Source organism: Odocoileus virginianus, chromosome 13, assembly GCF_023699985.2.
Source record: "Odocoileus virginianus isolate 20LAN1187 ecotype Illinois chromosome 13, Ovbor_1.2, whole genome shotgun sequence".
In the NCBI taxonomy this organism is placed as follows: Eukaryota; Metazoa; Chordata; class Mammalia; order Artiodactyla; family Cervidae; genus Odocoileus; species Odocoileus virginianus.
In genome coordinates this window covers 67,644,557-67,656,224 of record NC_069686.1, presented here as the reverse complement: position 1 = coordinate 67,656,224, position 11,668 = coordinate 67,644,557, and the positions used below count along the sequence as shown (strand labels likewise).

At 43.1% G+C, this 11,668-nt stretch overlaps 1 long non-coding RNA gene across 1 annotated transcript; it reads left to right on the top strand.

The window, feature by feature from the left end:
* Positions 1–145: 145 nt before the first annotated feature.
* On the top strand, positions 146–10,581 carry LOC139038090 (uncharacterized). The gene is made up of 2 exons (XR_011491040.1): positions 146–464; positions 10,286–10,581. It is a non-coding gene; the product is annotated as an uncharacterized lncRNA (long non-coding RNA).
* Positions 10,582–11,668: the final 1,087 nt, after the last annotated feature.

The window sequence follows — 11,668 nt, the reverse complement described above, 5'->3', positions numbered from 1 at the left end:
AGACTCACCTTCAGGAGGAGTGACTGAAGGTTGGAGTGTCGGGAGAAGTGAATGGTGCATGTGGTCAGAGACAATGTGATTTAGTGGGAGGCTCTTCGGGCTTGGGAGGGCTGGGCCAGCCTGCCTAGAAAAATGGGCCCCAGACCTGGTCGTCAAAGCAGAGGGATGGCTCTGGGCTTGTCTAGCACATTCCACTTAGGCAGAGGCATATTCAAGATGCAATTTAGAAAACCATGGCCAGATGGTTAAAACTGGAAGCCACTGGGGAGGAAAAGTGGGTGCACAGTTCCAGTTTGGAGAGCTGTGTTTTTTTAAGCTTTCCCGGACACTCTTGTGGGTGGTCTCTTTAGCTGCATGTGAATTTCAGGAGCATCACTCACTTGGAGTCTGTGTGATGAACAACTTCTGGGTACAGGATTCATCCAGCAGAAAACTTTGATGGTGATGACATCATCATACTTCAGGTATGCAATCCCAGCCTCTTTTTATTTTATTGAGATATAGTTGATTTACAATGTCATGTTGTATTAGTTTCAGGTGTACAACACAACGATTCACTTATGCACACACGTGTGCACATGTATTCTTTTTTTTTTTCCATTTATTTTTATTAGTTGGAGGCTAATTACTTTACATCATTGCAGTGGTTTTTGTCATACATTGAAATGAATTAGCCATGGATTTACATGTATTCCCCATCCCGGTCCCTCCTCCCACCTCCCTCTCCACCCGATCCCTCTGGGTCTTCCCAGTGCACTAGGCCGAGCACTTGTCTCATGCACCCAAACTGGGCTGGTGATCTGTTTCACCATAGATAATATACATGTTTCAATGCTGTTCTCTTGAAACATCCCACCCTCGCCTTCTCCCAGAGTCCACAAGCCTGTTCTATACATCTGAGTCTCTTTTTCTGTTTTGCATATAGGGTTATCATTACCATCTTTCTAAATTCCATATATATGTGTTAGTATACTGTAATGGTCTTTATCTTTCTGGCTTACTTCACTCTGTATAATGGGCTCCAGTTTCATCCATCTCATTAGAACTGATTCAAATGAATTCTTTTTAATGGCTGAGTAATATTCCATGGTGTATATGTACCACAGCTTCCTCATCCATTCATCTGCTGATGGGCATCTAGGTTGCTTCCATGTCCTGGCTATTATAAACAGTGCTGCGATGAACATTGGGGTGCATGTGTCTCTTTCAGATCTGGTTTCCTCGGTGTGTATGCCCAGAAGTAGGATTGCTGGGTGATATGGCAGTTCTATTTCCAGCTTTTTAAGAAATCTCCACACTGTTTTCCATAGCGGCTGTACTAATTTGCATTCCCACCAACAGTGTAAGAGGGTTCCCTTTTCTCCACACCCTCTCCAGCATTTATTGCTTGTAGACTTTTGGATAGCAGCCATCCTGACTGGCGTGTAATGGTACCTCGTTGTGGTTTTGATTTGCACTACTCTGATAATGAGTGATGTTGAGCATCTTTTCATGTGTTTTTTTGCCATCTGTATGTCTTCCTTGGAGAAATGTCTGTTTAGTTCTTTGGCCTATTTTTTGATTGCGTCATTTATTTTTCTGGAGTTGAGCTGGAGGACTTGCTTGTATATTTTTGAGATTAATCCTTTGTTGCTTTGTTTGCTATTATTTTCTCCCAATCTGAGGGCTGTCTTTTCACCTTGCTTATAGTTTCCTTTGTTGTGCAAAAGCTTTTAAGTTTCATTAGGTCCATTTGTTTATTTTTGCTTTTGTTTCTAAAATTCTGGGATGTGGGTCATAGAGGATCCTGCTGTGATTTATGTTGCAGAGTGTTTTGCCTATGTTCTCCTCTAGGAGTTTTATAGTTTCTGGTCTTACATTTAGATCTTTAATCCATTTTGAGTTTATTTTTGTGTATGGTGTTAGAAAGTGTTCTAGTTTCATTCTTTTACAGGTGGTTGACCAGTTTTCCCAGCACCACTTGTTAAAGAGGTTGTCTTTTTTCCATTGTATACCCTTGCCTCCTTTCTCGAAGATAAAGTGACCATAGGTTCGTGGATTTATCTCTGGGCTTTCTATTCTGTTCCATTGATCTATATTTCTGTCTTTGTGCCAGTACCATACTGTCTTGATGACTGTGGCTTTGTAGTATAGTCTGAAGTCAGGCAGGTTGATTCCTCCAGTTCCATTCTTCTTTCTCAAGGTTACTTTGGCTATTCGAAGTTTTTTGTATTTCCATACAAATTGTGAAATTATTTGTTCTAGTTCTGTGAAAAATACCGTTGGTAGTTTGATAGGGATTACATTGAATCTATAGATTGCTTTGTGTAGAATAGCCATTTTGACAATATTGATTCTTCCAATCCATGAACACAGTATATTTCTCCATCTGTTTGTGTCTTCTTTGATTTCTTTCATCAGTGTTTTATAGTTTTCTATGTATAGGTCTTTTGTTTCTTTAGGTAGATAAACTCCTAAGTATTTTATTCTTTTTGTTGCAATGGTGAATGGTATTGTTTCCTTAATTTCTCTTTCTGTTTTCTCATTGTTAGTGTATAGGAATGCAAGAGATTTCTGTGTGTTAATTTTATATCCTGCAACTTTACTGTATTCATTGATTAGCTCTAGTAATTTTCTGGTAGAGTCTTTAGGGTTTTCTATGTAGAGGATCATGTCATCTGCAAACAGAGAGAGTTTCACTTCTTCTTTTCCTATCTGGATTCCTTTTACTTCTTTTTCTGCCCTGATTGCTGTGTCCAACACTTCCAAAACTATGTTGAATAGTAGTGGTGAGAGTGGGCACCCTTGTCTTGTTCCTGATTTCAGGGGAAATGCTTTCAATTTTTCACCATTGAGGGTGATGCTTGCTGTGGGTTTGTCATATATAGCTTTTATTATGTTGAGGTATGTTGCTTCTATTCCGGCTTTCTGGAGAGTTTTAATCATAAATGGATGTTGAATTTTGTCAAAGGCTTTTTCTGCGTCTATTGAGATAATCATATGTTTTTTATCTTTCAATTTGTTAATGTGGTGTATTACATTGATTGATTTGCAGATATTAAAGAATCCTTGCATTCCTGGGATAAAGCCTACTTGGTCATGATGTATGATTTTTTTAACATGTTGTTGGATTCTGTTTGCTAGAATTTTGTTAAGGATTTTTGCATCTATGTTCATCAGTGATATTGGCCTGTAGTTTTCTTTTTTGTGGCATCTTTGTCTGGTTTTGGAATTAGGGTGATGGTGGCCTCATAGAATGAGTTTGGAAGTTTACCTTCTTCTGCAATTTTCTGGAAGAGTTTGAGTAAGATAGGTGTTAGCTCTTCTCTAAATTTTTGGTAGAATTCAGCTGTGAAGCCATCTGGTCCTGGGCTTTTGTTTGCTGGAAGATTTCTGATTACAGTTTCGATTTCCTTGCTTGTGATGGGTTTGTTAAGATCTTCTATTTCTTCCTGGTTCAGTTTTGGAAAGTTATACTTCTCTAAGAACTTGTCCATTTCTTCCAAGTTGTCCATTTTATTGGCATAGAGCTGCTGGTAGTAGTCTCTTATGATCCTTTGTATTTCAGTGTTGTCTGTTGTGATCTCTCCATTTTTGTTTCTAATTTTGTTAATTTGGTTCTTCTCCCTTTGTTTCTTAATGAGTCTTGCTAATGGTTTGTCAATTTTGTTTATTTTTTCAAAAAACCAGCTTTTAGCTTTGTTGATTTTTGCTATGGTCTCTTTAGTTTCTTTGGCATTTATTTCTGCCCTAATTTTTAAGATTTCTTTCCTTCTACTAACCCTGGGGTTCTTCATTTCTTCCTTCTCTAGTTGCTTTACATGTAGAGTTAGGTTATTTATTTGACTTTTTTCTTGTTTCTTGAGGTAGGCCTGTAATGCTATGAATCTTCCCCTTAGCACTGATTTTACAGTGTCCCAGAAGTTTTGGGTTGTTGTGTTTTCATTTTCATTCATTTCTATGCATATTTTGATTTCTTTTTTTTAGTTCTTCTATGATTTGTTGGTTATTCAGAAGCGTGTTGTTTAGCCTCCATATGTTTGAATTTTTAATAATTTTTTTCCTGTAATTGAGATCTAATCTTACTGCACTGTGGTCAGAAAAGATGACTGGAATGATTTCAACCTTTTTGAATTTACCAAGACTAGATTTATGGCCCAGGATGTGATCTATTCTGGAGAAGGTTCCGTGTGCAATTGAGAAAAAGGTGAAGTTGATTGTTTTGGGGTGAAACGTCCTATAGATGTCAATTAGGTCTAGCTGGTCCATTGTGTCCTTTAAAGTTTGTGTTTCCTTGTTCATTTTCTGTTTAGTTGATCTATCCATAGTTGTGAGTGGAGTATTAAAGTCTCCTACTATTGTTGTGTTACTATTAATTTCCTCTTTCATACTCGTTAGCATTTGCCTTACATATTGCGGTGCTCCTATGTTGGGTGCATATATATTTATAATTGTTATATATTCTTCTTGGATTGATCCTTTGATCATTATGTAGTGTCCATCTTTGTCTCTTTTCACAGCCTTTATTTGAAAGTCTATTTTATCTGATATGAGTATTGCGACTCCTGCTTTCTTTTGGTCTCCGTTTGCGTGGAATATTTTTTTCCAGCCCTTCTCTTTTAGTCTGTATGTGTCCCTTGTTTTGAGGTGGGTCTCTTGTAGACAGCATATATAGGGGTCTTGTTTTTGTATCCATTCAGCCAGCCTTTGTCTTTTGGTTGGGGCATTCAACCCATTTACATTTAATGTAATTATTGATAGGTATGGTCCCGTTGCCATTTATTTTGTTGTTTGGGGTTCACATTTATACCACCTTTCTGTGTTTCCTGTCTAGAGAAGATGCTTTAGTATTTGTTGAAGAGCTGGTTTGGTGGTGCTGAATTCTCTCAGCTTTTGCTTGTCTGTAAAGCTTTTGTGTTCTCCTTCATATCTGAATGAGATCCTTGCTGGGTAGAGTAATCTAGGTTGTAGGTTATTCTCTTTCATTACTTTAAGTATGTCCTGCCATTCCCTTCTGGCCTGAAGGGTTTCTATTGATAGATCAGCTGTTATCCTTATGGGAATCCCTTTGTGTGTTATTTGTTGTTTCTCCCTTGCTGCTTTTAATATTTGTTCTTTGTGTTTGATCTTTGCTAATTTGATTAATATGTGTCTTGGGGTGTTTCGCCTTGGGTTTATCCTGTTTGGGACTCTCTGGGTTTCTTGGACTTGGGTGGCTATTTCCTTCCCCATTTTAGGGAAGTTTTCAACTATTATCTCCTCGAGTAACTTCTCATGGCCTTTCTTTTTGTCTTCTTCTTCTGGGACTCCTATGATTCAAATGTTGGGGCGTTTCACATTGTCCCAGAGGTCCCTGGGGTTGTCCTCATTTCTTTTGATTCTTTTTCCTTTTTTCCTCTCTGCTTCATTTATTTCCACCATTTTATCTTCTAACTCACCTATCCTATCTTCTGTCTCTGTTATTCTACTCACGGTTCCCTCCAAAGTGTTTTTGATCTCATTTATTTCATTATTAATTTTTAATTGACTTTTTTTAGTTCTTCTAGGTCCTTGTTAAACATTTCTTGCATCTTCTCAATCTTTGTTTCCAGGCTATTTATTTGTAACTCCATTTTGTTTTCAAGATTTTGGATCATTTTTATTATCATTATTCTAAATTCTTTTTCAGGTAGATTCCCTATTTCCTCCTCTTTTGTTTGACTTGGTGGGCTTTTTTCATGTTCCTTTACCTGTTGGGTATTTCTCTGCCTTTTCATCTTGTTTAGATTGCTGTGTCTGGAGTGGGCTTTCTGTATTCTTGTGGTCTGTGGTTCCTTTTTATTGTGGAGGTTTCACCCAGTGGGTGGGGTTGGACGATTGGTTTGTCAAGGTTTCCTGGTTAGGGAAGCTTGTGTCAGCGTTCTGGTGCGTGGAATTGGATTTCTCTCTGGAGTGCAATGGAGTGTCCAGTAATGAGTTTTGAGATGGGTCTATGTGTTAGGTGTGACTTTGGACAGCCTGTATGTTGACACTCAGGTCTATGTTCCTGCGTTGCTAAAGAATTTGCGTGGTATGTCTTGTACTGGAGCTTATTGGCTCTTGGGTGGTGGTTGGTTTTGGTGTAGGTATGGAGGCTTTTGGATGGTCTCTTATTCCTTAATGTTCCGTGTAGTCAGGAGTTTTCTGGTTTTCTCAGGTTTTGGGCTTAAGTCTCCTGCCTCTGGATTTCAGTTTTAATCTTCCAATAGTCTCAAGACTTCTCCAACTATACAGCACTGATAATAAAACTTCTAGGTTAATGTTGAAAAGATTCTCCACCATGAGAGACAACCAGAGAGGTTCACAGAGTTACATGAAGAGGAGGAGAGGGAGGAGGGAGATAGAGGTGAGCAGGAGGAGAAAAAGGGGACTCAAGAGGAGAGAGACAGATCTACGCAGTTATCTGTTCCCAAAGTGTTCTCCGTAGCCCAGACACCCACAAAGATTCACAGAGTTGGATTGGGAAGAGAAGGGGAAAGGAGGAAATAGAGGTGTTCTGAAGTAGAAAACAGAGAGTCAAAAGTGGGAGAGTAATCAGCACACTCCTGAATAGAAATGGGAACTGAATGTTGGATTCTTAAATGTCCAAAATTTATATCACATACTGAAAAACAAAGATTAAAAGTCTAGTGTAGAGGTTAGACTCTTTGAAATACAATATTTAAAAACAAAAACAAAAACACACAAAAAATTTAGAAATGTATATGAAGTTCAGTTTAAAAATAGGGTTTATGTCTCTCTCTTTTTTTTTGGCAAGGTTATAGTGAAATGAAAATGCAAGTTAAGGAATAATAGAGGAGTATCAGAGGACTTTAAAATGAAATAGGAGAGAAAAACAAGAAAAAGAAAAAAAAAATTTTTTTCCCTAATTAAAAAATCGTAAAAATATATGAAAATGAAAGTTGAGGAGTAATGGGGGAGTAATAGGGAATTTTAAAAGAAAAAAAAAAGGAAAGAAAAAAAAATTTTTTTTAATTAAAAAAAATATATACATATATATCTAGGAATTTCTCTGGAGCTGTTGCAGTCAGTGTAGGTTCAGTTCAATTTCAGATAGCTCCTCTTTCCAGCTTACACTTCTCGGTGTCTGTAGGCCCCTTCCCGTGTAGTCGGTGTTACCTTCAGGGATTTTAGTCTGTTGCACCGGTCCTTTCTGAAGCGGTTCCCTTTGTTTATTTGGCTTCTGTTTGCTGTCTCTTTGGTGTCTAATTTCCGCCCTGACACAGGCGGGCGGAGGTGATCTCTTATTTAGGTTCTCTAGTTCAGTTCAGTCCTGCTACGGGGAGGGCGCGGTGCTGCAGACAGATACCGCTCTGTGTGGATAGCGCTCACCGTGTTCCGGCCACACTGGGTTTGCCCCGCTCACGGGTGTCTGTGCTTTCCCCGTCTACACTGCTCAGGCTCCCGGCTGCTCTGTATGGAGCGGGCCCTGCGTTGAGTGCGGTTCCAGTTTTCGGGTACTCCACAAAAGCGCGGATTCGGTTGTGCCTGCGTTTTGTGCCTTCCCCGGCCTGAGCGGCCCAGGCAGCCAGAGGCTTGGGCGCACTCTCCCGGGTACGGCCTGCTTTTCCCCTCCGCGGCCCCAGCGCGCGCCACCACTCGGGTCTCAGGAAGTCTTTAGATGGGAACCGGGGCCTGTTTGCAGTGTGGGAGGGGGTGGCTTCTCAGGGGCTGAGTTTGCCCTTTTCCTCTCCCCCCTGCCTCCTACCGCCAGCGGGGACGGGCTGGTCCACAGCAGGCTAGCTCTTCTCTGGAGTTTCTCAGTACCTTTGTTTTGCGAACCACCGGCAGTGTGTTCGGGCCGGTTAATTTTGTCCCTTGCTATCCCACAGTTTAAAAGAGCTCCCTCCGATTGCTCTCAGGGTCTTCGGGCCGGACCTCACCCTAAGCAATGCCGCCCGCTCCTCTCCGTTCCGCCCCGCTTGTTGCTGGCGGCTGCGGGCGTCTGGGGTACTTTTCTGCTGGGAGTTGCTTTTAGGCACGTAATCTGTGGGCCTTGTTTAATATTTCCTCCCAGTTAGATTGCCGAAAACTTCCCCCAGTCCCGCCAGTGGGAGGGTTTCCTGGTGATTGGAAACTTCTCTATTAAGACTCCCTTCCCGGGACGGGTCTCTGTCCGTAGCTCTTTTGTCTCCCTTTTTATCTTTTATATTTTGTCCTACCTCCCTTCGAAGACAGTGGGCTGCTTTTCTGGGCGCCTGATGTCCTCTGCTAGCGATCAGAAGTTGTTCTGTGAAATTTGCTCAGCGTTCAAATGTTCTTTCGATGAATTTGTGGGGGAGAAAGTGGTCTCCCCGTCCTATTCCTCCACCATCTTGGCTCCTCCCCACATGTATTCTTTTTCAGATCCTGTTCCTTGTAGATTATTACAGGACATTGAGTATATGCCCTGTGCTGTACAGTAGGCCCTCTCAGTTATCTATTTCATATATAGCAGTGTGTTCGTGTTAATCCCCCCTCTTAATTTATCCCCCCTGCTTCTTTCCCTTTTTATAACATGTTTGTTTTCTGTGTTTGTGGGTCTATTTCTGTTTTGCAATTCCAGCCTTAAAATGCCTAGGAGGTAGATGTTTTTTGTACTCATATTACAGGTAAGGAGCCGAGTCTCAAACAGGCCAATGACCATAAGCTACGGACCACAGTGGTCCATAAGTGGATTGAACTCAGCTCTGTTTGACTCCAGAATCTATGTTTCCTTTCTCTGCACCATGCAAAGGCTGTGATCAGGCTGTCTAGTCTGGTGTGTAAGCACAGGAGTAACTAGATTTCAGGTAGGAAGTTGTCTGTCTGTTTCATAGGGGATCAGACTAGGACACAGACACACCCACTGCCCCAGTACCCGTGCCTCTTCATTCTGATCCTTCTGAGACCCCTCAGAGGGTCCTCTGGGCATCCCCAAAGCTCCTGCTCATGACCAATTCCAGCACCTTCAAATCCCGGTGCGATCAGGGTACACACAGACCGCCTGGGCTGCTTGTTGAAATGAAGCGTCTGGGCTCCTACCCTGGGCGTGAAGGCAGGGCGCCTCTAGACAACGTTATCCAGGGGACGCCCTCTGAGAGCTCAGGTCTCCCCCAGCTCCCACTTGCCGCAGGACTGCCCCATCACCCCTCACCCCCGCTGACTGCCCCTCAACCTCAGGTCCGCTCACCCCCACCAGCTCACAGACTGAGCTCAATGTCCTTGCCTTGTAACCGCTCAGTGCCCCCCACCCCCAAATCCCGATTTCCATCCCAGCAGGGGATGAACTGGGCGTTGAAATCACCTGTTGCCATGTTGGTCTCTGCTGCTTTCTAGGACAGTGGTTCTTTACTGGGCTGATTCTACCCCTCATGAGGCGTTTGACAGAGTCTGGAGACACTTGGTTGTCAGAACCAGGAAAGGTGGCATCTAGTCAGTGGAGGCAGGGATGCTGCCATACTTCTGTAATGCTCAGGACAGCCCCTCAACAGAGGATGATCTAGACCCAAAGGCCAACGATGCTTCGGTGGAGAAGCCCTGTGGTCAGCTCTCCTTTCTCTGTTCACTCACTGCGCACCCCAGGCAAGTTTCTTACCTTCTCTGTGGCTGGCTTCTTCTGTGACATGGCTTCTTAGAGAGCACCGACCTCATATGCAGTGGGAAGGACATGAGTTAATACAAGCAAAGTACTTAGAACAATGCCTGGCAGGCAGGGGGTCAGTGACAGTTTGCTAGACGCACAGTGCTGGCCTCAGGTGGCGTTTAGGGCCTTCAGGTTCCTCTGACCACACTCCATCAGCAGCCAGTCTGCTGGGCTTCAGTCTTGCCGCCTGGCTTTGCACACCCACCAAAGAGTCTCTTTCCTTGGCCCCACAATTTGCATTTCAGATCCACCGGGCCAGATGGAGATGGCCTTCTAGAGGTTTAAGCTTGACCTCCTGGTTAAGTCCCCTCTAGAAAACCTGCACAATGGGAGTGAAGCAGGCTGGCGTGCCATCACTTCAGAGCTTCAGTGGATTATTTAGGTGACCTGGGTGCTTCTTCCCCACCCAGGCCTGCAGTGTTTCTGTGACCCTCTGGGTGCTGTGGGTGACCCTGAGGCCTTCCCAGAATAGACCCCACCCAGGTCCTCTGCCTGCCCTTTGTCTATAGAAAAACTTTAGTCAAAGAGTAAGTTTAATCAGAAAAGTGAGAAAATGCAGAAAGAAAAACAGTCAAGGAAAACAAAATAATAATACTTTAGCCATTAAACAAAGTCAAAGATCTTAATTCTTCCTCAAAGACTATAGATAATATTCTGAGCCATGTCCTTTGAACCGTTCTGCAGCTATTAAAAATCCTACCAGGTGGACGAAGTTAACTGTACGCTGCCCAGCAGGTAGACCCCAAACCAGTTGGAACCAGAAGGTTGATGATGCTGACTCCTGACTACCTCACCACAAACCAATCAGAAGACTGTCTATGAGTTGATCACACCCTCCTCTTTGAACCATTGCTATGAAACCCCTCACTCCCTGCTCCAGGTGGCGACACACAGTCTAGAGGGCATTAGGTCTCTGAGGTCCCCTTTGTCCGGCAAAGCAATAAGGCTATTTCTTTTTGCTGTTGTCGTTTAGTCACTAATTCATGTTGACTCTTTCGTAACCCCATGGACTGCAGCCTTCCAGGCTACTCTGTCTGTGGAATTTTCCAGGCAAGAATACTGGAGTGGGTTTCCATCTTTCCTCCTCCAGGGGATCTTCCTGACCCAGGGATCAAACCTGCATCTCCTGCATTGGCAGGCGGATTCTTTACCACTGACCACCTGGGAAGCCCCCTATTTCTTTTTACTTCACCCAAAACTCGGTCTCCGAGATTTAATACAATACCAGTGAACAAAGCCAAATTTCAGCAATGTACCCTGGAAATACAAGGCAGAATAGACAGGAGAGCCTGTCTCTTCCACATGTGACATTCATCAGTGACCTCGCTGCCCTGCCCTTTCTGGCTCTTATGTTTGGGAATTGTGGTGCCCTCCCAGGGAGGAACGGGTCCCTGACAGATCCGATCTATCCTTCACTGTGCCTGGTGATAGCCTGGAGGCCGTCCATGCATGTATGAGCATGACGTCTACTCCCATCCAGCCAACCTCAGCCACACTGGCCAGCTTGCTTTACTTGGAAGGTGGTCTGGTGCCTTGTCTTCAGATTGATTACTTCCACCCACCTACGCTGTTGAATTGGCTGGTTTATACATTGCTTCTCACCTTGCAAATCATTTCCTGGCATTGTCCTCAGCACTGTCAAACTTGCTTATCAGACTCAGAAGGCTGGAGGAGCTAGGCCATAAAATTAAATGAAATTACCACAGAAACTACAGTGTTTGTGGAATTATAACCAGGAAGATGGCAAAGGGAGGTTTATGACACCGCCCTGCCTACCTGCAAAGTCTTTATTCAAAAGGCTCTTGTTTGCCCTGATGTCCAGGCTTCACATCATCCTTGGCAGCTTGGAAGGGCTCACTGGCCTCCACGCTATTCTCAGATTAACAGAATTGGAACATCAGAAAGGTCTCAGGTTCAGCTCAGTAAACTTTCTCATTTTATGGGTGAGGAAGTTGAAGTTCAGAGAGGTGTCAGGGCCTCACAATGTGTTCGTGATGGAATCAATATTCAGATTCAGATCCCTTGGCTCATAGCCTGGTGTCTCCTTTCCTATCATCTTGGAGGAAT